Raw genomic sequence first — 27596 nt, forward strand, 5'->3', positions numbered from 1 at the left:
AAGCTTTATCGACTGAGCCACCCAGGCGCCCCTCAAGATTTTTATACATAAAATCTATACCATGTCTTCACCTTTCTCCCACTACCATTCATTCATTCAACCAACATTTACTCGGCACATATTACACGCTAGGTGCTGGGCTGAGATAAAGGTGAAGATGAGTGTCGGTACCCTCAAAAAGCTTGCAGATTAGTGAGAAAGACAAACAAAAACCAGTCAATTACCAGCACTGTATGGTGACAGGTGGTAGCTACACTTGCGGTGAGCATAGCAGCATAACGTACAGACCTGTGGGATCACGTGAAACTAATGTAACACGGTGTGTTGACTACACTCCAATTAAAAAAAGACAAAACATGACCATACAGTGGGAGAAAGTAATGCAAGGATACAGGAAGGGTGCCTGGCACAGCCTAAAGGAGTCAGGCACACTAAACCAACCCAAGGCAGGCGACTTCCCTCCTTCCTAAATTCAGCTAGGGACTGGGCAGGACCCAAGCTGCTCCATATCAAGGTCCCTCAAATCTGAAACAGGACTCAGGCCACAAGCTCCCCTTGCGCTCGCTCCCTCCATCTGAACCTGGGAAGACGCATGATAACTTCTGGTTCTGCTGTTGGTCCTCAGTGTCCATTCAGAGCTTCCTTGACGGGTATTTCAGTGATTTTTCTGCTCAGTGCCCTAGATTTGCTCTACACCGACTTGTTTTTAGGGTATTTCTGTCCTACCAATCCCCTAATTTCTTCTCTTCTGCTCTGGGAATACAGAGAAACAGAGAAAACAGAGAAAGTTACAAAACTGGTTCCTTTTCAACCCTACGCCAATTCACTTCCACTCAGTGCTTGTATATCAGCACCTGGCCTGCAAAGCCCTTCTTCACTCATTCATTCTGTACCTTTCCACTCTCCTCCAAGATTCCAAACTCATCATTAGGCGTCCTCCTTAGTCTGGCCTTTCTGAAGATTATCCTGAAAGCCTGTCCCACACAATGGATGTCCTTGGTTTCTTCTTGTCTGGATTATGCAGATGAACCTGCATCATTCCCCACTTCCCCCCACTCCACTGCTCTGCCGGGCTCCCCTCACTGCCTGAATTCCAGATGCATGACCCACACCACACCACCTCCAAGAAACTCCTCCTTTCAAGTAAATCCATCCCCTCAACTGACAAATACTTTATAATCTCTTCTGTTCTGGAAAATTATTTTGGCCTTGTTGATACCCTCCAAATATCTTCCTGTTTCTACTCTTCCCTTTACTATCCAAATTATAAAGAGAATAAACAATACTCCATTTCTCCCATGTACTCATCATTGATCTGATAAAACACTGCTTGACTGATTAAACTGTTATTGAAGTAACATATACATGAATTTTTCTTTCTTTTTTTTTAAAAGATTTTATTTATTTGAGAGAGAGACAGAAGGAGCATGAGAGGAGAGGAGCAGAGGGAGAGGGAGAAGCAGACTCCCCACTGAGCAGGAAGCCCAACTCAGGGCTTGATCCCAGGACCCTGGGATTATGACCTCAGTTGGAGGCAGACACAACCTACAGAGCCCCACAGGCGCCCCTATATGATTTTAAAAGTCAAATAATACCACCAGGCTTATAGACAAAAATAACACTCTCCTCTGGTGGCCCCTCCCCAGCCCCCATGGATTGCTTCTTCCCCATCCTCCCAATTTAAGTCACCATATTTGTTCAAATCAATATTCAGCGCTAACAGTGCTGTTACTAAGTAAATAACAGATACAGCTGAATCATACAGAATAGTGTAATTAAATTTGCTTTTCTTGTACAATTTTCTGTCTTCTGTGGAACTAACAATTACTACTTTCTCTTCCTACACTTTCTTTCAATTGGGGGGGGGCTTAGTATTTATTATGTATTTTTCACTAATTCATCCTCAAACTCTCCAACAGAGCTGTAAATCTCCTCTTAATAAATTCAAACACTTCAGGTAATCCACCAATTTCATTCCAGTCTGGGAGACATTCCTCAGGGGTTTTCTCCTGTCCCAGTCTGGATTGTTTGCTCTCCAGGCCACTAAAGAACTGACACAAGGATGTCTTCTCCCTTCATCTCTGAAATTCCTGGCGCTCGGTCTCCTACCCTGAGCATCTGTTCCCCAGATCCTTTGTCTTCTTTCATGGTCTACTCCCTGGTTTAGGTGGCGCATATATTCCAGTGATTTCCTGATAAAAGGTATACAGAAAGTAAATTTTTTGAGATCTTGAATGACTGAAATGTCCTTATTTTATCCATATGTACAACTGACATACAGAATTTCTTTTTATCCACATACATAATCGAATTAGAAGTTCAAGTCGGTGAACCTTTTTCCCTTCACACTTTTGAAGTGATGCTGATTGGTCTTCTAGCTCCCAGAGTTACGATATAGAAATCTTGACAGTATTCTAAATCCTAATGTTTTAGATATAACCCGTTTCTTTTCCAGAAACTTCTAGGGTCTTCTACCTCTCCTGTGTTCCGCAAATGCAAACCACAAAGTATGGTGCTTTTTTTATTTATTGAGCTTCCGGGTAGGCACTTGCACTCTAGAAATTCAGATTCTTCAGGTTTAAGACATCTTCTCTACTTATTTTGATAATTTCATCCCCTCCGTGAATTCCTTATTCAGTGTTGAGTTTTGGGGGTTGACCCATAAATTTTCTTCTTTTCTCTCCAGTTCTATCTTTTTCTTTTACTTTCTGGAAAGTCTCTCAACTTTACCTTCCAACACTTCTAATATTTAAAAGAATTTCTGTACTGTGACTTAATTTTTGAAAGCTCTTTCTTGTTCTCTGAATACTTTTTAATAGTCCTACTCTTATTCCATGATTATAATACCATCTTTTATCTCTGAAAATATTGCAGAGTGTTTTTGTTTTAATATTCTTCTGCTCCATATATTACCTTGTTTCCTCCAAGTTCTTCTTTGATATTTGCTTTGGTCACTATCCTCCAGTCATAGTTTTTTATCAGATGCCTGGTCATCTTTGGCCATCTGCTGATACTTATGAGGCAAGCCAGAAAGAACTCAGGAGTGCTCTTTATATGCAGAGAAGAGAGGGATATCCTCCCTGGGTATCAGGAGGGAACCTGGCCATTTCACTGGGAGAACTCTCAGGTGTCTGCCTCTACATATTCCTTTTCTCCCTCTTTGGGCTTTTCAGTTACCCAGAGAGGTATCCTTTAATTCTCAGCCTGACTGGTATAAGTCTGACTGTCAGTGTTCTGGGACTGAATTTGGGAAGACGGCTGACATGATCTCACATCAGTCAATCATCACTGACTTAGAATCTTTCTGCTTTGAGTTAGATACCTTCCCTCCACCTTGAGCCTTGCCATGGTACAAGAGGAAAAGCTATCCATCTGGGATGTGCAGGGCAGGATACCAGGGGCTTTGCTCCTTGTAAATTCTTCAACCAATGCTGCTGCTGTTCAGTGTCACTCCAAAAGCTTTTTGGCTCTCAAAATTTTGTTGGCATTTCTTATGTTTCATATACTCTTCCATTCACTTTTTTTCTGGTGGATTTATGCTTGCTAAAATAATTTCAGTGGAGTTTTAGAAGGGAGTGGAGACTAAGAACTAGGTTTAATCTAGCATGTCCAGATCTACTCTTAAAACTCTTTTATCTCTTCTTTTTCCCCCTCTATCAAAATTGCTTTATTTGGGATGCCTTGGTGGCTCCATCCATTAAATGTCTGACTCCTGATTTCTGGCTCAGGTCATGATCTTAGGGTTGTGAGATCGAGCCCCATGTCGGGTTCTGTGCTGGGTGTGGAGCTTGCTTAGGATTTTCTTTCTCCCTCTGCCCTTCCCCCACCTCTCTCTCTCCCTCTCTAACCGCCCCCCCCAAACTGCTCTACTTAATGTCTCCAATAAATATTTGTTGGTTGCCTCCTTCTTTAAAATATTATTTGAAGGGCGCCTGGGTGGCTCAGTCAGTTATGTGTCTGCCTTTGACTCAGGTCATGATCCCAGGGTCCTGGGATCAAGCGCCATGTCAGGCTCTGGCTCAGCAGGGAGTCCGCTTTTCCTACTCCCTCTGCCTCCTGCTTGTGCTCTCTTATTATCTCTCTCTCAAATAAAATGTTTTGGTTTTTTTTTTTTAAGATTTTGATCACAAGCATGCAGAGAGGCAGGCAGACAGGGGGGTGGGGAAGCAGGCTCCCTGCTGAGCAGAGAGCCTGATGTGATGCCGGACTCAGTCCCAGGACCCTGAGATCATGACCTGAGCCGAAGGCAGAGGCTTAACCCACTGAGCCACCCAGGCACTCCAAAATCTATTGTTTTTAAAGATTCTATTTATTTACTTGTCAGAGAGAAAGAGAACACAAGCCAGCAGAGCTGCAGGCAGAGGCAGAGAGAGAAGCAGGCTCCCTGCTGAACAAGGAACCCGATGCAGGACTCGAACCCAGGACCCTAGGATCATGACCTGAGCTGAAGGCAGCTGCTTAACCAGCTGAGCCACCCAGGTGTACTGTCAAAATAAAATCTATTTAAAAAACAAAAATAATTATTTGAAATTGTTATGAGGTATAGCTGTCATACATGAAACTACATACAGAGTAGACTATTTGATAAATTTTGACAGATACCTATACCCATGAAACTGTCCTCACAATCAAGAAAATGAAAATTTTTGCCACTCCTAAAAGTTTCATTATGCACTTCCTTAAATTTAAAAAATGAGCAATTGTCCCCTCCTGCTCTCCCTCCCTGGGCAACCACTAATATGGTTTCTGTTGTCATAGATTAGTTTGCAGTTGCTAGAGTATATATACTTGGAATCACACAGGAGTACTCCTTCTTTCTTTCTTTCTTCTTCTTCTTCTTTTTTTTTTTTTTTTTTTTTGGTCTAGCTCCTTTTGATTAGTGAAATTACTTCAAAACTCATCCACAGTCTCATGTGTCAGTAGTTTATCTCCCTTTTACAGCTGAGTACCATTCCACTGCATAGAATCTACAATTTGCTTTCCAGTCATCTGTTTGACGGATGCCTGTGTTGTTTCCAGATTTGGGCTATTATAAAAAGCTACTGTGAACATCATTTCGAAGTTTTTGCATGGATATATGCTTTCTTTTTCTTTGAGTAAATACGAGTACTCAGCAGTGTGTATCTGTTTACTACGGATGCTACAGCAAAGGACCACAGCTCGTGTGTTTTCGGTAACAGCAATTTATTATCTCACGCAGACCTAAAAGCTAGAAGTGGGACATGAAGAAGGGCATTGGTTCCTTCACAGAACTGTGAGGGAAGGATTTGTTCCAGGCCTCTCCCCTTGGCTTACAGATGGCTGTCTTCATGTTCACATGGCATTCTCCCTCTGTGTATGTCTCTATGTCTAAATTTCACTGTTTTATTTTATTTGCTTAAAGATTTTTCCATTTATTTGAGAGAGAGAGAGAAATCACAAGTGGAAGAGAGGAGCAGAGGGAGATGGAGAAGCAAACTCCCAGCTGAGCAGGGAGCCCAGTGTGGGGCTTGATCCCAGGACCCCGAGATCATGACGTGAGCTGAAGGCAGATGCTTAAGTGACTGAGCCACCCATGTACCTCTAAATTTCCCCCTTTACAAAAGACACTAGTCACACTAGATTATGACCCACCCTAATGACTTATTTTAATTTGATTACCTCTGTGAAGACCCTAACGCCAAACAAGGTCAATTTTGAGGTAATGGGGGTTAAGATTTTCAACGTGTTAATTTGGGGATAGGGGCTAGACAGGGAAAACAATTCAGCCTCTAACAGTGGAACAGTAGGATCATATGGTAGCTGTCTGTTTAACTTTTTAACAGTCTCTGACTGTTTTCCAAAGTGGCTGCAGCATTTTTATCTCCCCACCAGCAGTGTATGAGAGTTCCAGTTCCTCATACCTCACCAACACTCGGTATGTACGGTCTTTTCAACTTCACCCATTCTAATTGTGGCTTTGATTACATTGACACCGAATATCTTCTCACAAGCTTCTTTGCCATCCGTTCTCTGGTAAAGTGCCTTTCAAATTTTTGACCATTCTTTTAAGCAGCTTTATTTCTCGCTCTCTTCTTAAAAAATAAGCTCTATGCCAAATGTGGGGTTTCAATTCATAACCCCAAGATCAAGAGTTGCATGCTCTACCAACTGAGCCAGCCAGGGACCTCTAAGTATCTTTACTGAGACACAATTTACATACCATAAAGTTCACCTGTTTAAAGTATACAATTCAATGGCTTTTAATGTATTTATAGAATTGTACAATTGTCACCACAATCCCATTTTAGAACATTTCTATCATCTCAAAAAGGAAATTTGTCCTTATTGGCAGTCACTCCCCATTTTGCCCTCCCTTCATCCACCTTTCCAGCACCGATAATGGCTAATCTACTTCTGTCTCTACAGATTTGCCTGTTCTGAACATATCATGTACAAATCAAGTCATACAGTATGTGCTGTTCGTGTTTGTCTGCTCTCCCTGAGCATAATGTTTCTTTTTTTTTTATTAACATAAAATGTATTATTTGTTTCAGGGGCACAGGTCTGTGACTCATCAGCTTACACAATTCACGGCGCTCACCACAGCACGTACCCTCCCCAGTGTCCATCACCCAGCCACCCCATCCCTTCTACCCCTCTCCACTCCAGCAACCCTCAGTTTGTTTCCTCAGATTAAGTCTCTTAGGGTTTGTCTCCCTCTCTGGTTTCATCTTGTTTCATTTTTTCCTCTCTTCTCCTATGATCCTGTGTCTTGTTTCTCAAACTCCCCATGTGAGTAAGATCATACGATAATTGTCTTTCTCTGATTGACTTAATTCACTTAGCAAAATACCCTCTAACTCCATCCACATCATTGCAAATGGCAAGTTTCATTTTTTCTTTTTTTGATGGTTGCATAGTATTCCATTGTATATATACACCACCTCTTCTTTAGCCATTCATCTGCCGATGGACATCTACGCTTTCACCATAGTTTGGTTACTACTTATATCAGCTATACCATTGCTGATATAAACATTGGGTGAATGTGCCCTTTCGGATTACTACATTTGTATCTTTCGGGTAAATACCCGGTAGTGCAATTGCTGAATCGTAGGGTAGCTCTATTTTCAACTTTTGTGGAAATCTCCATACTGTGCAGAGTGGCTGCACCAGCCTGCATTCCCACCATCTGTCATTCCCTGACTTGTTAATTTTAGCCATTCTCACTGGTGTGAGGTGATATCTCATTGTGGTTCTGATTTGTATCTCCCTGATGCCGAGTGATGTTGACCAATTTTTCATGGGTCTGTTGGCTATTTGGGTGTCTTCTTTGCAGTAATGTCTGTTCATGTCTTCTGCCCATTTCTTGATTGGATTATTTGTTCTTTGGGTGTTGAGTTTGATAAGTTCTTTATAGATTTTGGATACTAGCCCTTTATCTGATATGTCATTTGCAAATATCTTCTCCCATTCTGTTGTCTTTTGGTTTTGTTGACTGCTTCTTTTGCTGTGCAAAAGCTTTTTATCTTGATGAAGTCCCAATAATTCATTTCTGCCCTTGCAGCCCTTGCCTTTGGAGATGTTTCTAGGAAGAAGCTGCAGTGGCTGAGGTTGAAGAGGTTGCTGTCTGAGTTCTCCTCAAGGATTTGGATGGATTCCTTTCTCATATTTAGGTCTTTCATCCATTTTGAATCTATTTGATGTGTGGTGTAAGGAAATGGTCCAGTTTCACTCACCTGCACGTGGCTGTCCCATTATCCCAACACCATTTATTGAAGAGACTGTCTTTTTTCCATTAGATATTCTTTCCTGCTTTGTCAAAGATTAGTTGACCATAGAGTTGAGTGTCCTTTTCCGGTCTCTCTATTCTGTTTCATTGATCTGTGTGTCTGTTTTTGTCCCACTATCATACTGTCTTGATGATTACAGCTTTGTAACAGATCTTGAAGTCTGGCATTGTGATGCCATGAGCTTTGGTTTTCTTTTTCAACATTCCTCTGGCTATTTGGGATGTTTTCTGGTTCCATACAAATTTTAGGATTACTTGTTCCATTTCTGTGAAAAAAGTTGATTGTATTTTGATAGGGATTGCATTAAATGTGTAGATTGCTCTAAGTAGCATAGACATTTTCACAGTATTTGTTCTTCCAATCACATCATCTGCAAAGAGAGTTTGACGACTTCTTTGCTGATTCGGATGCCTTTCATTTCTTTTTGTTGTATGATTGCTGAGGCTAGGACTTCTAGCACTATGTTGAATAGCAGTGGTGATAGTGGACATCCCTGCCATGTTCCTGACCTTAGGGGAAAAGCTTTCAGTCTTTTTTTCCCATTGAGAATGATATTTGCTGTGGGTTTATCATAGATGGCTTTGATGATAATGAGGTATGTACCCACTGTCCCTACACTGTGAAGAGTTTTGATCAAGAAAGGATGCTGTACTTCGTCAAATGCCTTTTCCACATCTATTTGTTCTATCATATAGTTCTTGTTCTTTCTTTTATTAATGTATTGTATCACACTGATATAAGGAATGCCACCACAGCTTTCTTTTGCTGTCCGTTAGCATGGTAAATGGTTTTCCACCCCCTCACTTTAAATCTGGAGGTGTCTTTGGGTATAAAATGAGTCTCTTACAGACAGCATATCAATGGGTTTTGTTTTGTTTTGTTTTTTTACCCAATCTGATACCCTGTGTCTTTTGATTGGAACATTTAGCCCATTTATTTTCAGGGTAACTACTAAAAGATATGAATTTAGTGCCATTGTATTGCCTGTGACTGTTACTGCATATTGTCTCTGTTCCTTTCTGGTCTATGTTACTTTTAGTCTCTCTTTTTGCTTAGAGGAGCCCTTTCAATATTTCCTGTAGAACTGTTTGCAAATTCTTTTAGTTTTTGTTTGTCCTGGAAGCTTTTTTATCTCTCTTTCTATTTTCAGTGACAGCCTAGCTGGATATAATATTCTTGGGTGCATATTTTTCTCGTTTAGTGCTCTGAATATATCATGCCAGTCCTTTCTGGCCTTCCAGGTCTCTGTGGATAGGTCTGCTGCCAATCTAATGTTTTACCATTGAGGTTACACACCTCTTGTCCTGAGCTGCTTTCAGAATTTTCTCTTTGTCTCTGAGACTTGTAAGTTTTACTATTAGATGACAGGGTGTTGATCTATTTTTATTGATTTTAAGAGGGGCTCTCTGTGCCTCCTGGATTTTGATGTTTCCTTCTCCCAATTAGTGAAGTTCTCTGCTATAATTTGCTCCAATATACCTTCTTCCTTCTCTTTTTCTTCCTCTGGGATCCCAACTATTCTCAAATACTATTCTAATATTGTTTCATCTTATATTATCACTTATCTCTTGAATTTTCCCCTCGTGATCCAATAGTTGTTTACCTCTCTTTTTCTCAGCTTCTTTATTCTCCATCATTTGGTCTTCTACATCACTAATTCTCTCTTCTGCCTCATTTATCCTAGCTGTTAGAGCCTCCATTTTTTCTTCTCTAGAAAATCTATATTTAACTTATTTGTCAAAAAATTTACAGAAATAGGGGCCCTTGGGTAGATCCTCCATTTTTTTTTAAAGATTTTATTTATTTATTTGACAGAGAGAGATCACAAGTAGACAGAGAGGCAGGCAGAGAGAGAGGGAAGCAGGCTCCCTGGAAGCAGGCTCCCTGCTGAGGAGGGAGCCCGATGTGGGACTCGATCCCAGGACCCTGAGGCCATGACCCGAGCTGAAGGCAGCAGCTTAACCCACTGAGCCATCCAGGCGCCCGATCCTCCATTTTTTATTGCACCTCATTAATAGCCTTTTTGATTTCGACTTGGTTAGATTTAAATTATTTTATTTCTCCAGGAAGGGATTCTCTAGTATCTTCTATACTTTTTTTCCAAGCTCAGCTAGTATCTTTATAATTGTCATTCTGAACTCTAGTTCCGACATCTTATGAATGTCTGTATTGATTAAGTCTCTGGCAGTTGGTACTACCTCTTGTTCTTTTTTTGAGGTGGGTTTTTCTGTTTTGTCTTTTGTCCAGAGAAGAACAAATGTGAGAAAAAAGTGCTAAAAGGGTAACAATGACCCCAGAAAAATATACACTAAAGAAATAAGAAGAGACCAAAACTGAGGGGAAAAGAAAGAAAGAAAAAAAAAAAAGAATATGATCAGGCTGGTGAATAGAACAGAGCCACACATTAGATTTTGGGTGTATGGGGCACCTGGGTGGCTCAGTGGATTAAGCCACTGCCTTCGGCTCGGGTCATGATCTCGGGGTCCTGGGATCGAGCCCCACATCCGGCTCTCCGCTCAGCAGGGAGCCTGCTTCCCCCTCTCTCTCTGCCTGCCTCTCTGCCCACTTGTGATCTCTCTGTCAAATAAATAAATAAAATCTTAAAAAAAAAAAGATTTTGGGTGTATTTTAGTTTGTTAGAAGAAACTACGTCCCAAAATTTTAAAGAAAGAAAAACATATATGTACACAAAAATAAGGGTAAATATGATAAAGGAATGGAATGTGACTGTAAAGACGAAAATTTAAAAAGATTTTTAAAAAAGAATTGATAAGAAGTTGGTTGCAAAAAGAAAGAAAATTAAAAAAAAAAAAAGGAGAGCATGTGATCAGGCAGGAGACTAGAACAAAGCCATACAGTAGATTTAGGGTACATTTTGGTCTGTTAGAAGAAACTGCATTCCAAAATTTGAAAGAAAGAAAAAATAAATATACAAAAAATTAAATACAATGAAGGGATAGAATATGACTGTAAAAATGTAAAAATGAAAATTTAAAAAGATTTTTACAAAGGGATTGATAAGATGTTGGTTGAAAAAGGAAAGAAGAAAAATTTTTAAGAAATGGAAAAAAAATAAAATTCAAACAATTAACTTTGAAAGACTAAAGAATCAAGACTAAAGAATCATTGGAGAAAAGCCATGGATTTTATGTGCTACATTCCCCTAGTGCTGGAGTTCTGCAGTTCTCATACATTGGTAACCTTGACCTTGGCTGGATGTTCTTGCTGATCTTCTGGGTGAAGGGCCTATCGCAATGATTCTCAAATGTCTTTGCCGGAGGCAGAACTGAACTGCTCTTGTGGGGCCAGGCTGTCATCTGCTCGGGTTCGCTCTTGGTAGCTTTTGTTCCCTGTTCACTTTCTGTACAACTCTGGAGGATAAGAATGAAGATGGAGGCCTCCGAGTCTCTGGCCCCAGAAGAATCAAGAGCTTGGGGACCCCCTCTTCAGTGAGCCCTCAGAGAAAAGCCATCAATCACTCCTGTCTCCCTGGTCTCTGGCGGAACTCTGTGCTCACCCAGCCTGTGACCAATCATTTCTATCTCTGGCACATGGCCCCATTTGGAGTCTCCAAACCCAGAAGATTTCTGTGGCGTGCTTCTGTGCCACTCCTCCCTTGGGGAGGCAGGGGAGTCTCCCTGGATCTGCCGCTTGTTGGGTCCGACTTGTAGTGGCCTGACTGGGCTTCAGATCATGGTTTATGCAAACCAGCTAAGCCCCCTCCTTGGCTCTGATATTTGGGAGGTATCCCCGCTTCCCGGCTCTGATACTTGGGAGCTCTGCCACAGCTCTGGTCTTTCTGTGACCCCAAGGGTCCTGAGACCACACTATCCCAGCGAGGATTCCATCCCCTGCTTAGCCACCAGAGCAACATCCCTCTGTGGAGCAGACTTCTGAAAGTTTCGATCTTGTGCTCTTCTGCTCTGTCACTTGCCAGGAGCAGGCTGATGGAGTCCACCGCCACCGCTCCCCCCACCCCCCACCATGGTCTATCTTCGCCGTGGATTCACTTCTCCGCACATCCTACCTTCCAGAAAGTGGTCGCCTTTCTGTTTATAGAATTGCTGCTATTCTTTTCTTCAATCTCCTGTTGAGTTTGCAGGAGTTCAGAATGGTTGAAAACTATCTAGCTGAATTCCTGGGACCAGAGGAAATTTAGGTCTCCTGGTCCTCCACCATTTTGCTCCTCCAGCATAATGTTTTCAAGTTGCATTTTTGTTGTAGCATGTATCAGTACTTCATTCTGTTTTATTGCTGAATACTACCCTGTTATATGGATAAACCATTTTGTTTATCTATACTATTAGCTGATGGACATTTCGATTATTTCCACTTTTTTGCTATTACAAATAATGCTGTTATAAACATCTGTGTACAAATTTCTGTGTGGACACATGCTTTCATTTCCCTTGGGTGAATACCCAGGAGTGGAACTGCCGGGTCATATGATAACTTTATGTTCAACTTTTTGAAGGACTGTTTCTCAAACCAGCTGCACCAGTTTCCATTTCTACTAGCAGTGTCCAAGTGTTCCAATTTTTCCACATCCTCACCCACACTTGTTATTATCAGTCCCTCTGATAGTAGCCATCCTAGCAGGTGTGAAGTGGTATGGCACTTTGGTTTTGGTTTATAGTTCCCTAATGGGTAATGATGTTGAGCATTTCTTCATGGGCTTATTGGCCATTTATCTGTCTTCTTTGGATAAATGTCTTCCAATTTCTTGCTCATTTTTTAAATTGTTTTTTTTTTTCCTATTACAGAGCTTTGAGAGTTTTTAATAGATTGTAGACACAAGTCTTTATTCAGGTAGATGCTTTTCATGTATTTTCTCCCAGTCTGTGGCTTATTTTTTCATTCTCATTAGCAGCATCTTTCAAAGGCCAGAAGTTCTTAATTTTGATGTCGAACAATTTACCAATTTTTATTTATTTTAAAAAGATTTTATTTTTTAAGATTTATTTACTTATTTTTTTTTTAAGAACATTTTATTTATTTAACAGAGACAGAGACAGCGAGAGAGGGAACACAAGCGGGGGAGTGGAAGAGGGAGAAGCAGGCTTCCCGCTGAGCAGGGAGCCTGATGTGGGACTTGATCCTAGGACCCCAGGATAATGGCCTGAGCCAAAGGCAGACACTTAACCAACTGAGCCACCCAGGTGCCCCTATTTACTTATTTTAGAGAGAGAAAGAGAGAGAGCAGGAGGGGCAGAGGGAGAGAAAGAAACTTCAGCAGATCCATGGTGAGTGCAGAGCCCGACACAGGGCTGGATGCCATGATCCCGAAAGCATGAACTGAGTTGATGAAGATTTGGATGCTTAACTGACTAAGCCACCCAGGAGCCCTCCCAATATTTTACTTTTAAGTTATCTCTATACCCAACATGGGGCTCAAACCTACAAGAGTCACATACTTCATGACTGAGTCAGTCAGGAGCCCCAGACAATTTATCAATTTTTAAAATTTAATGGTTGTGCTTTTGCTGTGGTATCTAAGAAATCTTTGCCTAATCACAGATTTGTCTCTTACATTTTCTACTGGAAGCATTATAGTTCTAAGTTTTACATTTAGATCTAAGATCCATTTTCAGTTAATTTTTATCTATGCTCTGAGGTCTAGATCTATGTTCATTTTTTTTGCATATGGATATCCAATTGCTCTAATACCAGTTGTTGAAAAATTTCTCCACTGAATTGCCTCCACAAAATTGTCTTTTTCAAAGATAATTTGTTCATATATGTGTGGGTCTATGCCGGAACCTCTCTTCTGTTTCACTGATCAAATTTGTCTTTTTCTCAATACCACAGGGTCTTGATTGTAGCTTCCCCCCCTCCATTTATTTCTTTTTAAAATTAACATATAATGTATTATTTGTTTCAGGGATACAGGTCTATGATTCATCAGTTTTACACAATTCACAATGCATGATTATTGCAGCTTTATAAAAAGTTCTGTAATCAGGTAGTATTAGCTCTCCAGCTCTGTTCTACTCAAAAGCTGTTTTGATTATCATTATAAGTTGAATTAGTTTTGATTATCATTATAGTTGGTGTCCCCCCACCAACCCAAAAAGATGTTGGGAGTCCTAACCTCCAATATTTCAGAATGTGACTTTATTTAAAGATGGGGTCTTTACAGAGGTAATCATAAAGTTATTAGAGCAGGCTCCAATCCAATCTGACTGGTGTTTTATAAATAAGGGGAAATTTGGACACAAAGACAGACATGCATGTAGGAAGAAAGCCACAGAAAGACTGGCTTATGCTGCAATAAGCCAAGAAGCTAGAAGCCAGAAGCTAGGAGAGAAGCCTGGAAAAGACCCTTCCCTAGTCCCTTCACATGGAACAAGGTCCTGCCAACACCATGATCTTAGACTTCTGGTTTCCCGAACTGTGAGACAGTATGTTTCTGTTGTTTAAGCCATTCGGTTTGTGGTACTTTGTTAGAGCAGCCCTAGAAAACTAATACAGCTGTTCTAGGTCCTGTGCATTTCCATATGGATTTATAAGTCAGCCTTTTTATTTATACAAAAAAAAAAGGCTGCTAAGATTTTTTTAAAGATTTTATTTATTTATTTGACAGATAGAGATCACAAGTAGGCAAAGAGGCAGGCAGAGAGAGAGGCAGAAGCAGGCTCCCTGCAGAGCAGAGAGCTGGATGTGGGGCTTGATCCCAGCACCCTGGGATCATGACCTGAGTTGAAGGCAGAGGCTTTAACCCACTAGCCACCCAGGCGCCCCACCGCTAAGATTTTGATAGGGATTGAACTGACTCTATAGATCAAGTTGGGGAGAAGCAACATCTAAACAATATTGAATCTTCTGACCTATAAACAGGTATATCTCCCCATTTATTCAGGTTGACTTTATTTTCTCTCGGCAATGTCTTGTGGTTTCCAGTGTATATACAATGCTGAATAGAAGTGGGGGGACAGCAGACATGCTGTTCTTCGTCTTAGAAATAAATCATTCAGGGGTGCCTGGGTGGCTCAGTGGGCTAAAGCCTCTGCGTACAGCTCACGTCCTGATCCCAGGGTCCTGGGATCGAACCCCATGTCGGGCTCTCTGCTTGGCAGGGAGCCTGCTTCCTCCTCTCTCTCTCTCTGCGTGCCTACCTACTTGTGATCTCTGTCAAATAAATAAAATCTTAAAAAAAAATAAATCATTCAGTCTTTCACCATTAAGTTTAATTGCAGCATTTTCATAAAAGCCCTTTATCAGGTCCAATAGTTCCTTTCTATTCCTAGTTTGCTAACAGTTTTTTAAATCAGGAATGGATGTGGCCCTTTGTCAAATGCTTTTTCTGCATTTGAGTTGATCATACTTCTTTTGTTTTTAATTTGTGAACATGATGAATTACATAGTGATTGATTTCTGAAGGCTCAACCAGCTCTGCATTCCTGGGAAAAATCCCAACTGGCCTTGTATTTTTTTTTTTTAAGATTTTATTTATTTATTTGACAGAGAGAAAGAGATCACAAGTAGGCAGAGAGGCAGGCAGGGAGAGAGGGGGAAGCAGGCTCCCTGTGAGCAGACAGCCCGATGTGGGGCTCGATCCCAGGACCCTGGGATCATGACCGGAGCGGAAGGCAGAGGCCCAACCCACTGAGCCACCCAGGTGCCCCCGGCCATGTATTAACATATGTTCAAACTTTGTTTAGAATTGTAGCACCCACTTCATGAGAGAGCCTATTCTGTAATTTTCTTTTCTTGGAATATCTTTGGTCTTGATATCAAAGTAATGCTGACCTCACAGAAGGAGTGGGGAAGTATCCCCTTCTCTTCAAGTGAGATTAAGCTAATTAACATGTAACATAGGAACCTTACGATAGTATTCTTCCATCTCCCCCTTCCTGGCCTTTAGGCTGCTGTCAGTGTATAATACATAGCTATAAACCTACATTGGATTTGTATGACTTTTATTCAAGCAATCAGTTCTCCTTTAAAGAGACTTAAGTAATAGGTCTTCTGTATCTACCCATGTTATTTCCATTTCCTGAGCTCTTCGTTTTTTTGCACAGATTCGTATTTCCATCTGGGATCCCCTTCCTTCTCCCTTCCACATTCCCACAGTAAGGAAGGGTATGCTGACGATTAATTATTTCAGCTTTTGTGTGTCTGAAACAGACTTTATTTTGCCTTCGTTCCTGAAAGAAATTTCACTGATTACAAAATTTAAGATCAACAGTTTTTCTTTCAGCACTTTATAGACCACTGTCGTTGTCTTCTTTGCATTGTTTCCAAAGACAAATCCTTATCTTTGTTCCTCTGTTAACATAAGGGTCTTTTGTCCTCTGGTTTTCAGATTTTCTTTATCACTGGTTTTGAGTAATTTGATCATGACATGCTTTAGTGTGGTTTTCTTCATGTTTCAGGAATATTTAACTTCTTGGATCTCTGGGTTTACAGTTTTTATCAAATCTGGGACCGTTATTTCTTAGATTTTTTTTTTCTGCCCCCTTCCCTCTTCTTCAGAAACTACAATTACAAGTATGTTAGGTTCCCTGAAGTTGTCTATAGAACGCTGATCATCTTTCCATATTTTGCTTTTTACTCTTTTTTTTCTCTGTGTATTTTGTGCTGGTTATTTTCTATTAGTATGACTTTAAATTCTCTAGTGTTTTATTCTGCAATGTCTAATCTGCCACTAATCTCATCCAGTGTATTTTTCATCTCAGATTTTACCGTTTTCAACTCAAGAAATCTGATTTGAGTCTTCTTAAAAATTAACTTTCATTTCTCCATGTGATTTTTTGAATATTAAAATACAGTTATGGGGCGCCTGGGTGGCTCAGTGGTTAAAGCCTCTGCCTTCGGCTCAGGTCATGATCCCAGCGTCCTGGGATCGAGCCCCGCATCGGGCTCTCTGCTCAACAGGGAGCCTGCTTCCTCCTGTCTCTCTGCCTACTTGTGATCTCTGTCTGTAAATAAATAAATAAAATCTTTAAAAAAAATAAATAAAATAAAATACAGTTATAATAAATATTTTGATACTCCTGTTTGCTAATTTTAATCTGTGTCAGTTGTGGGTTGACTTCAATTAATTGATTTTTTTCCTTTTGTGTGTATTTTCTTGGCTTTTAGATGTCTGATAATCTTTGCTTAGATACTAGACATTGTAAATTTTACTTCGTTGAGTACTGAATATTCTGGATTCCCATAAATATTTTTGAGTTTTGTTTTGGGACACCATTAGACTACTTTGAAATAGTCTGCTCCTTTTGTGTCTTGCTTTTAGGATGTTCTAGGCTGGACCAAAGTAGTGTTTAGTTCAGGGCTAATCATTCCCTACCAATGAGGTGAGGACTGTTAGTACCACTACCGAGGGCTCTATCTAATGGCCCATGAGTTATGAGGTTTTCCAGGGTGTAGAAAGAGGCAATATTATGGACATTGTTTCTTTTGAGCCTCTTGGATGGGTCCCCCTACCCTGCCCCAGCCATGAATAGTCTCCTCATTTGCATGTGTCTCAAAGTATTCTGCTGAATACTCAGAATGAACCCTCCACAGATCGCTAGAGTTCTCTCTGTGTCTAACTCTTCCCTCTCCAGTATTCTGGCCAGACCTCTAGGTGTCTGAGTCTCTCCAGAACGTCAGCAAGGCTGCCTCAACTGAGAGGGTCCATTGGGGTTTGCCTGGGCTCTCCTTCCCTGATCTGCAGCCTGGAAGCTCTCTCAAGCCAGTATGCTGGGGTAGTCAGAGGACTCACCTTATTTGTTTTCCATTTCTCAGTGATCACTGCTCTTCATTACCTAAAGTCCAATGTTTTTTAAACTGCTGTTTCAGATATATAGATTTTTTTTTTGTCTATTTTTAAGTGGTTATTTCCAGTAGGAAGGTGAATTCTGTCCCTGACACTCCATCTTGTCCAGTAGCAGAAGTCTCAATAGCTTTAAAAAATTGTTTTATTAAATAAATTTATTTTTAAAATAAAAAAATTATTTTAGGAGCACCTAACTGGCTCAGTTGGTAGAGCACATGACTCTTGATCTTGGGGTTTTAAGTTCAAGCCCCACTGTGAGTGTAGAGATTATTTAAATATAAAATCTCATACAAAATTGTGGTATTTTAACCATTTTTAAGTATATAGTTGCGGGGTATTGAGTATGCGCAACCATCACCACCACACATCTCCAGAATGTTTTCCATCTTCCCAAACTATACTTTCCATTCCCCTCTCCCTTCAGCCCCTGGCAACCACCCCAGTACTCTCTGTTTCTATGACTTTGGCCACTCCAGGTCAAAGTTTTGCGAGTGACTTATTTCGCTAAGCATAACGTCTTCAAGGTTCATGCATGCTGATGTGCCGCTTCTTGTTTATCCACTCATCTGTCGGTGGACACTGGGTTTGTTCTATTGCTTGGCCACTGTGAATAAGGTAGCTATGAACATAGGTATGCAAATATCTGATAGGGTCCCTGTTTTCAAATATTTCCTCTTGTTTTTTAACTAAGTTTTTAATTTTAATTGCAATATAGTTAACATACAGTGTTATATTAGTTTTAGGTGTATGGTATAGTGATTTAACAATTCTATACATTATCAGTGTTCATCCTGCTTCTTTTTTTAAAGATTTTATTTGTCAGAGAAAGAGAGAGAGAGAGAGAGAGAGGGCATGCACAAGCAGGGGGAGAGGCAGGCAGAGGAAGAAGCAGGCTCCCCACTGAGCAAGAAGCCTGATATGGGACTCAATCCCAGGGTCCTGGGATCATGACCTGACTGAAGACAGAAGTTTAACCCACTGAGCCACCAGGTATCTCCCTGCTTTCAATTCTTACTGATTTTTTTATTACTAAGTGGAATCCTTTCCACTTACTGTTCCGATTTCTCTTTGTCCTCAAAGTAACAGTTCTCACAGAAGCCATCTTCCAAAAAATCACCCTTTTGAAAAATCTCCTCTGCCTTATGCTGGACTACACTCTCCATTTTTTTTTTTTCTTCTCTCTCATCTAATCTTAGAGCCTTTGAATTACATCTTTGACTTAGAAAGCTTTTCGCTCATATCATTACATGAAAGCTTCCTTCACATCATGTAGGCTAGCTCAAGTGCATCTCCTTAAGCAGAACGCGGCTAAAAGAGCTGCATGTCAGGGCTGTCGGTTCAAGCCCCAGGATGGGCTCCACACTGTGCATGGAGCCTACCTAAAAAAAAAAAAAAAAAAAAAAAAAAAAAAAAGAGTCTAATTTTTAAACTTAGTACTACTTCATTGAACAAACATAATTTGTTTATTCATTCACCTGTTGATGGACAATTAAGTTATATCTGGTTTGGGGCTATTACAAATAAAGCTACCATGAATGTTCTCACTTATTTTTGTGAACATATGCAGTCGTGTGCACTGGGTATACACCAAGAAGAGGAATGTCTGGGTTCTAAGTTAGGCCTATGTTTAGCTGTTTTTTAAAAGATTTTATTTATTCATTTATTTGAGAGAGAGAGCGCAAGTGACCATGGGGTAAGAGGGACAAGTAGACTCCATGCTGAGCACAGAGCCTGAGGCAGGACTCCCTCCCATGACCTGAGATCATGACCTGAGCCAAAACCAAGAGTCCAATGCCCGAGCACCCAATATATTCAACTTGAAAGGTTCATTTATTTAAATTTGAGAGAGAGAGCGAGAGAGAGAGTGCAAGCAGGAGGAGCAGGGGGTAGAGAGAGAGAATCTTCAAGCAGGCTCCCCACTGAGCATACAGCCCAATGTGGGGCTCAATCCCAGGACCCCAAGATCATGACCTGAGCCAAAAATCAAGAGTTGGACACTCAACCAACTGAGCCACCCAGGGCTCCTGTTTAACTTTATTAGAGACTTGAGAAACAGTTTCTAAATTAATTGTATCATTTTATACTCTCTCTAACAATGTGTGAGAGCTCCAGTTGCTACATGTTCTTGCCATACATGGTATGTTCAGTCTTTTAACTTTGGTGAGTATGTAATAATAGCACATTAGCTTTTTTTTTTTTTTAAGATTTATTTATTTCAGGTGGGGGAGGGGCAGAGGGAGAGGAATAGCGAGTCCCAAGAAGACTCCGAGCTGAGGGCAGAGCCCAATGTTGGGATTATCTCATGACCCTGAGATCATGACTTGAGACAAAACCAAGAGCTGGGTGCTTAAACCAACTGTGCCACACCAATATCACATTAGTTTTAATTTGCATTTCCCTCATAAATAATGTTGAAAACCTACTTTTGCAGCCATTTGTGTACCTTATTTTGTAAAATAACTATGTCTTTTATACATATTTTTCAGTTGTTTGATCATTTTTACTGATTTTTAGGAATTCTATATATATATTCTAGATATGAGACCTTTATTAGATAAATGTATTGCAAGTAGCTTTTCCACATTCTTAATGCTGTCAGCATATTAGCATATGTTTAAGTTTTTTAAATGAAATTCAACTGAACAACTGTTCTTCTTTATGGATTGTGCTTTTTGCAATCTACGTAAGGTCACAGAGATATCTCTCTCTTTTTTTTTCTGCCACTGACACATCTCTTACGTTGTTTTCCAAAAGCTTTACGGTTTTAGTCCTCACATTTAGGTCCTTGATCCATCTCAAATTAGGTTTTCTGTATGGTGTGTGGCATAACAATCATGGCTCAAGTATTTCCACACGGTTATCTGGTTGCTCCGGAACCGTTTACTGAAAGATCTTCCTTTCCCTCACTGAATTACATTAGTCTTTTGAAAAACCCTTTTTAAAATTCTAGGTTTGAAAGAAAAATTGTACAACTACAGGATGGGCAAGACCAGTATAACAGCAGCATACTGGATAATGTGGCTGACTTTTCTGACATAGAAGCACTTCCCCCTTAGCAACAGAACCTATCAATTTTAGCTAACGCATATTCCAACATCATTTGAAGTTTATTGTGGTCATGTCATTAAATTCTGGTCAAAGAAATATAAAAGCACAGTTGAATGTGCAACCTTCATAAAGTCTTTCAAGTTAAGTGACAAATTCTCTCTTTTTTGCTGGATGGAATACAAATGTGAAGCTTGGGGCCAGAGAGAAAACAGAATTTTCTCTTTTTATAAATTAGGGAAATTTTTTAAGATGTGGAAAAAAATAAAATAAGATAGCAAACACACCCATGTAACCACCACTCAGATTTAACATACTTGCTCTATCATATTTGCTTCAGATTTCTCCCTCTTTTTATTTATTTATTTTTTTTAAAGATTTTTTATTTATTTGACAGAGAGAGATCACAAGTAGATAGAGAGGCAGGCAGAGAGAGAGAGAGAGAGAGGGAAGCAGGCCCCTGCCGAGCAGAGAGCCCGATGCGGGACTCGATCCCAGGAGCCCGAGATCATGACCTGAGCCGAAGGCAGTGGCTTAACCCACTGAGCCACCCAGGCGCCCCTTCTCCCTCTTTTTAAAAGAAATAAAAATACAGATACAGTGAACAGTTGAGGCCCTCTGTGTAGCCAGCCCTTTTCAAACTCAATCTTTTTCCTCCCTCCCCAGATGCAACCCTACTCTGAAGTTTGTGTATGTCTTACCTTTCAGAGACAACTTTAAAGAATTTACTGGTTCTGCTGCCTCTGAGTGCTCCTTAGTTCAGCTGTGATCTGTGCACTACTGGCTTAGGGGTCACCTGGGGCACTTGGAAAATACAGAGATCCCAGGTTCCCAACCCCCGAGGTTCTGTTTCAGTAAGTCCAGGATGGCCCTGGTCACCTCCATCTTAGTATTACTTTATTATACTTTTTTTCACTTACATGTAAAAAAACATGCCTGGCACAAATCAAAGCCACAATGAGACAGCATTTCATATCCACTAGAATAAAAAAATACATAAAATAACAAATTGGTGTGGATATGGACAAATTAGAACCCTCATATACTTCTAGTGGGAATATAAAATGGTACAGCCATTTGGAAAACAGTCTGGCAGTTCTTCAAAAACTAAAACACAAAGTTACCATATGACCTGGCAATTCCACTCCTGGTTATTCACCCAAGAGAAACGAAGGCACGTGTCTGCACAAAACCATGTAAGGAATGTTCACAGAAGCATTATTTATATGCACGAAGCACCCACTCTCCTTGTATGCATTCTCCTACACCTTTCTAAGAAGTTTCTCTGATAGAAGTAAACAGAATTTATTACTCTGCAGAGAACTTCTTCGGGATGGAGGACTGAACTTAGCATGGACTTTGGAGTCAGACCTGGAATCCAACCCAATTTGTTTGTCAGCCATGGAAACAAATCAGAAAAATACCTATCCTGCATAGTTTCTTTCCCAGTCTGCTCTTAAAATACCAAAAGCCATAAAATCTTGTTATAATTTGCTAAATCAGATTCAGTCTCGGATAGAGATATCCTAAACTTAAAGAAGCAAAAGACTTGGGATGCCTGGGTGGCTCAGTCAGTTAATCATCTGACTCTTGATTTCGGCTCAGGTCATGAGCTCAGGGTGGTGAGATCGAGCCCCATACCAGGCTCCACAATGAGCTTGGAGCCTACTTAAGATTCTTTCTCTCTCTCCCCCTTTTCCCCTCCCCCTTCACTGCCCCACCACACTCACTCTCTTTCTTCCTAAAGGAAAAAAAAAAGCAAAAGACTTAGTCTAAATCATCTCATTTAACTCTCTGATGTAAAGCCAATCAACAGATCACTTTATTCTTTGTAGACAAAGACGATGTTTATTCACTTATTACCTCTGATAACAATAAAGAGAACACTATAGCTAAAATGTTTGCCTCCTGATTAAGTGTTTTTTTTCTTTATGGTAATTAATAAAGACACATGGGCTCTTAACTTCATAGCTATAATTCTTAAACTCTAGAGCTTATTTCTTTTTATTATCTTGTTACAAAACGCTCAACTATACAAAGAAGTACAGAGAATGAGATAACAAACACTCAACTCCTCAGTTTTATGATAATTTTTACTATGCTTGCCAGATTTCACTTAAAAAATAAACATTCCAAGCCTATAGCTGCATAATCCCTACAACTAGTAAGCTAACACCAACTCGTTTAGAACATCAACCTAAATTATACACAATGTAAAGTGAGAAACAGCTGTGGAGTTGAAATTAAAAATTCTGATCCATCCTTGGTAAGACATAAAGTGGAAGATTATATCAGCATTGACTGGAGACTGTCCCAGGAGTGCTGGCTGTTGCCTCCTGCTTCATACGTCCTTTCATGAGATCTACTTCCTTGTCTGTGGTCCCTGCCACCTGACTCCAAGAACTCAAGAACTAACGGCAATCAGGCCACAGGCTAGGTTGGGCTGATTAGATTCTCTCGCTTTGGAGAATGAGTGTCAAGATGCAGATAAGCTAGTGTATCCTCTACATTAACACTGGTTGTTAGGAGAACAAATCATAAAGTAAAACTTAACATACCTCACCTCCACGCTTTAGAAATCTCTTGCTTGTTCTTTTTTTTTTTTTTTAAGATTTTATTTATTTGACAGACAAGAGATCACAAGTAGGCAGAGAGGCAGGCGGAGAGAAAGGGAAGCAGGCTCCCCGCTGAGCAGAGAGCCCGATGCGGGGCTCGATCCCAGGACCCGGGGATCATGACCTGAGTCGAAGGCAAAGGCTTTAACCCACTGAGCCACTGAGGTGCCCCTCTTGCCTGTTCTTAACGCTCCTTAGCCCAAGATAATCTTAGATAATGGTCTCCATCATTCCCTCCTCTTCAGCTAGCACCAACACTCTAATCACTATTAAAGACGACCTCAAATTTTCTCCTTGTCCTCCTGCTGAGAGGTGGAATCTGTTTCTCCTCCCCTTGAACCTGGGGTAGCCCTGGGACTGGCTTTAATTCACCAGAAGGTGAGGACAGGAAAGCAGTTTGACTTCTAAGGCTGCAGCTTCTGCACGCTTGCAGTACTCCTTCTTGGATCCCTGTCGCCATGCTGTGAGAAACCCAAGCCGTGTACAGAGGTCACATGGAGGAGATCCTTGAGGCTCAGGTCGACAGCCTCAAGCTGAACCGCCAGCTGCCAGCCCGTGAGTGAGCCATTTTGTGTGCTTCTGGCCAGCTGGGGCTCCAGATGACTGCAGCCCCTGCCAATACCACTTCGGAGCAGAACTGCCCTATGGACCTCGGTGAATCACAGATCATGAGAGACAATCAAAAGCTATGGTTGTGATTATATATACACATATATATATTCCTCTATTATTAATATCTTATCTCAATACCTTTGTCACAATTAATGAACCAATACTGATGCATTATTACTACCTAAAATCCATACTTTACTCAGATTTTCTTAGTTCTTACCTAACATTCCTATTCTATTCCAGGATCTCATCTGGGACATTGTATTACATTTAGTCATGATGTCACCTTAGGCTCCTTTTGACTGTGACAGTTTCTCAACATATGTTTTCCCTTGACAGTTTTGTTTTTTTTTTTTAATTTATTTTTTGACAGAGAGAGAGAGATCACAAGTAGGCAGAGAGGTAGGCAGAGAGAAGGGGGAAGCAGGCTCCCTGCTGAGCAGAGAGTCCGATTCGGGGCTCGATCCCAGGACCCTGAGATCATGACCTGAGCCGAAGGCAGCGGCTTAACCCACTGAGCCACCCAGGCGCCCCCCTTGACAGTTTTGAGGGTAGTCTTGGTCGGATATTTTGCAGGACATCCCTCTACCAGGATCTGTCTGATGTTTTTCTCATGGTCAGAGGGGAAAATGGGCTTTGGGAAAGAAGACCACCGAAGTAAGATGCCACTTCAGCCCACCACATCAAGGGTACATACTGTAAACATGACTCATCCCATTGATGGAGACCCTGACCATCTGGTTGAGAGGCTTTCTGTCAGGTTTCCCCACTGTGTGTAGCCACATTTAAGGAAGGGGGAGTTAGGTTCCCGTTCTTGAGGGTGAAGTATCTACATAAATTATTTGGAATTCTTCTGGCCAAGAGATTGTGACAGTAGGTTTTTGTTTTTGTTTTTTTTTCCCACTTTCCTGAACTTTATTAAAGAAAAAGCAATGATGGTAACTCTCGAGAACATAGTCAAATTTCTAGGATTCTTCCCTTGAAAATGTGACATTTGATTTCCAAACACATGCCAGAGCATACATGGTTCCCAATTGTACTAAGTAGGTGAGAAGCTGAAATCCTAAAACGTGCATCTTCCAACTTTCCCCAGTCTGTGGTCTGTCTTTGGATCAGCAATAATTGCCTGAACAGCTACTATGGCTTCATTAATTTTTGTCTGCAGCTCTCCGAGCTCTTCTATATGCAGCAGTCGCAGAATTTGAGCAGCTTCATTAAGAACTGCATCTCCTGTGTCAAAACCAAGAATATGTTTGTCTAAAGCAACAGGCAAGCCCTCTTCCGTTTGATTTGCTTTAGCAACTGCATCCTGTGTCAGGCGCTCCTGGACCAAAATGCGAATCGCCTTAAGCATTACCAGGTAATCATCATGAGGCTGAATCTGAAGAAGGTTAGCCAAAGCCATTACACCAGCCTTAAAATCAGGATCATTTACATCCAAACTGATCGATGGCTCTGCATTTTTAGCTGCATTGTCAGCATTTTTTGTGTTGTCAGGTACCAAGTCCTTGTATTTTTCAGCATTATCTCCATATTCAAGTCTAACAGCTAAACCAAGAAGCCAGTCAATTGCTTCTTGTCCATCTTGAATCTTGAAAGGACAGTTAACATCTTTGAGATACTTTTCAAAGAACTTGGGCCAATCACTGCTGAGGATGTTTCTTAAATTACCTCTGTCTTCAATCTTGTAGTGTCTGATTTTCTGGTCTTCAAGCCAAACAATAAAGTTTCTAAATTCTGTTTCATCTTTGCGGTTGAAGCCAGCGGGTTGTGGCAGTCAAGGGCCGTCAGCTTGCGTCGGAACATGGTCCCCGCGTCTCGCTCTGGACTCCCGGGCTTCGGCCGGGAGAGGACAGGTGAGGAGGAGCGGGTGGCGCAGGCACCGGCGACGCGGCGAGAAAAGGTGACAGTAGTTTTAAACCACTAATTTGTGGTGTGGTTTAATACATAGCAAGGTATCTGAAATCCACTCAAAGCTTTTCAACATCTCCTGTTAGACTTGACCATTTACATATGCGACACTTGCTTCATTCCGCTTACAATGCCCTTCCCACCTCCACTCACCCACTCACCAACCAATCAACCAGTAAAAATGAACAAAAACCCCTTATCTTTCCAACAAAACTCAAGTGTTACCTCCTCTGTCATGAAGCTTCCAATAAGAAGGAACTCTTTGCTTTGACCTAGCTCCTAATGCCGCAGTTAATACCACTATCATTGCCCTTATGGTATGGTTACCTCCCTCCACTAGACTACAAGTTCCCACCACGCAGAGACCCTGCCTTATGTAACCTTGCACGCCATACCTGGGACCATCAGCACGTACCAAGTGCCCCATAAGTGTTCGTGAACTAAGTGACTGACTGACTGACTACGAAGGTGTATTTTTTTATAATACACAATGTAAAAGAACAAAAGAGACAGCATAAACAAACAGCTATAGTCCAGGATGTGTCAGTAAGTCCCAGAGTTCCATGTGCAACAGCTAGACCAGGCACTAAGAAAACGGATCGCTGCATTCAGGGAGTCAAAGCCACAGATAACAGACAAAACAGGATCTGTTTTCAGATCAGTGTGACAACACAGGCACATAAATACTAAATAAATTAGATCACACGAGTCTCTTTCTAAGGGAAATGAAGGCCAATAAAGTCCATATTCTCGCCTTTGGATTTCCTGATATGTCATCAGAAACTTTTTACAGGACATAATTTTCGTATTTAACTTCTGAAGTTTGGGACAATGAGACAGATTCATGGGTAACCGTGTTAGTGCTATTCAATTTTCTCTTTTACATCCACAGCAGGGAAATTAAATAAGCCCTGAAGTGGTCCTTGGGAAAAATGTAAGGAATAGTACTGTGTCTCCGAAGGATTCAAGGGCTTCTGAAGTTTTACATTAAAATACTAACTCTGTCAACTTGTCTTTCTTCAGTATTTACAATAGCGGCTTTCACTAAAACAGCAGAATGCTCCGCAAGAAAGTGATTAGGTCATACAAAACTGCATTCTAGTGACCAGGGGAAAAAAGCCCTCCCACAGGGAGGACCAGTAGCTCTGGCAGCAGCAAAAAGACGCCCCTCAGAAAGGTCTAGGGCAGCAGACTGGGCACTGTTCAGGACACAGTGTGAGATATCCTTGGAGTGCCCAGTAAGGACGAGGGACAACTTTGAAAGGAGACATCAAGGTGACACTGAGGGTCCCATTTGACTAGGCAGAGAAAGATCCCAGGGAGAGTCAGGACACGGAGCCAGATATAGAGATACACATAGGCACACAGATAACAATTTAAATATCGGGTTTGACAATGGTTAACATTCATTCACTTTTTTTTTTTTTTAAAGATTTTATTTATTTATTTGACAGACAGAGATCACAAGTAGGCAGAGAGGCAGGCAGAGAGAGGAAGGGAAGCAGGCTCTCCACTGAGCAGAGAGCCCGATGCGGGGCTCGATCCCAGTATGCTGGGATCATGACCTGAGCCGAAGGCAGAGGCTTTAACCAACTGAGCCACACAGGTGCCCCCATTCATTCACTTCTTAAAGGATTTTAAAAAAAATATTTTATTTATTTGACAGAGAGAAATCACAACTAGGCAGAGAGGCAGGCAGAGAGAGAGGAGGAAGCAGGCTCCCCGAGGAGCAGATAGCCTGATGTGGGGCTCGATCCCAGGACCCTGGGATCATGACCTGAGCCAAAGGCAGAGGCTTTAACCCACTGAGCCACCCAGGTGCCCCAACATTCATTCACTTCTGAGCCTGAAAACCCAAACCTAACAAATTACCATTTAAAATTTTATAATAAAAAA

At 41.0% G+C, this 27596-nt stretch overlaps 1 pseudogene; it reads right to left on the bottom strand.

Annotated features, from left to right (window-relative positions):
- Positions 1–24667: 24667 nt before the first annotated feature.
- On the bottom strand, positions 24668–27164 carry LOC123947064 (annotated as a pseudogene).
- Between the last annotated feature and the right edge of the window lie 432 nt (positions 27165–27596).

The sequence above is a fragment of the Meles meles genome, chromosome 7 (genome assembly GCF_922984935.1).
Source record: "Meles meles chromosome 7, mMelMel3.1 paternal haplotype, whole genome shotgun sequence".
Taxonomy (NCBI): Eukaryota; Metazoa; Chordata; class Mammalia; order Carnivora; family Mustelidae; genus Meles; species Meles meles.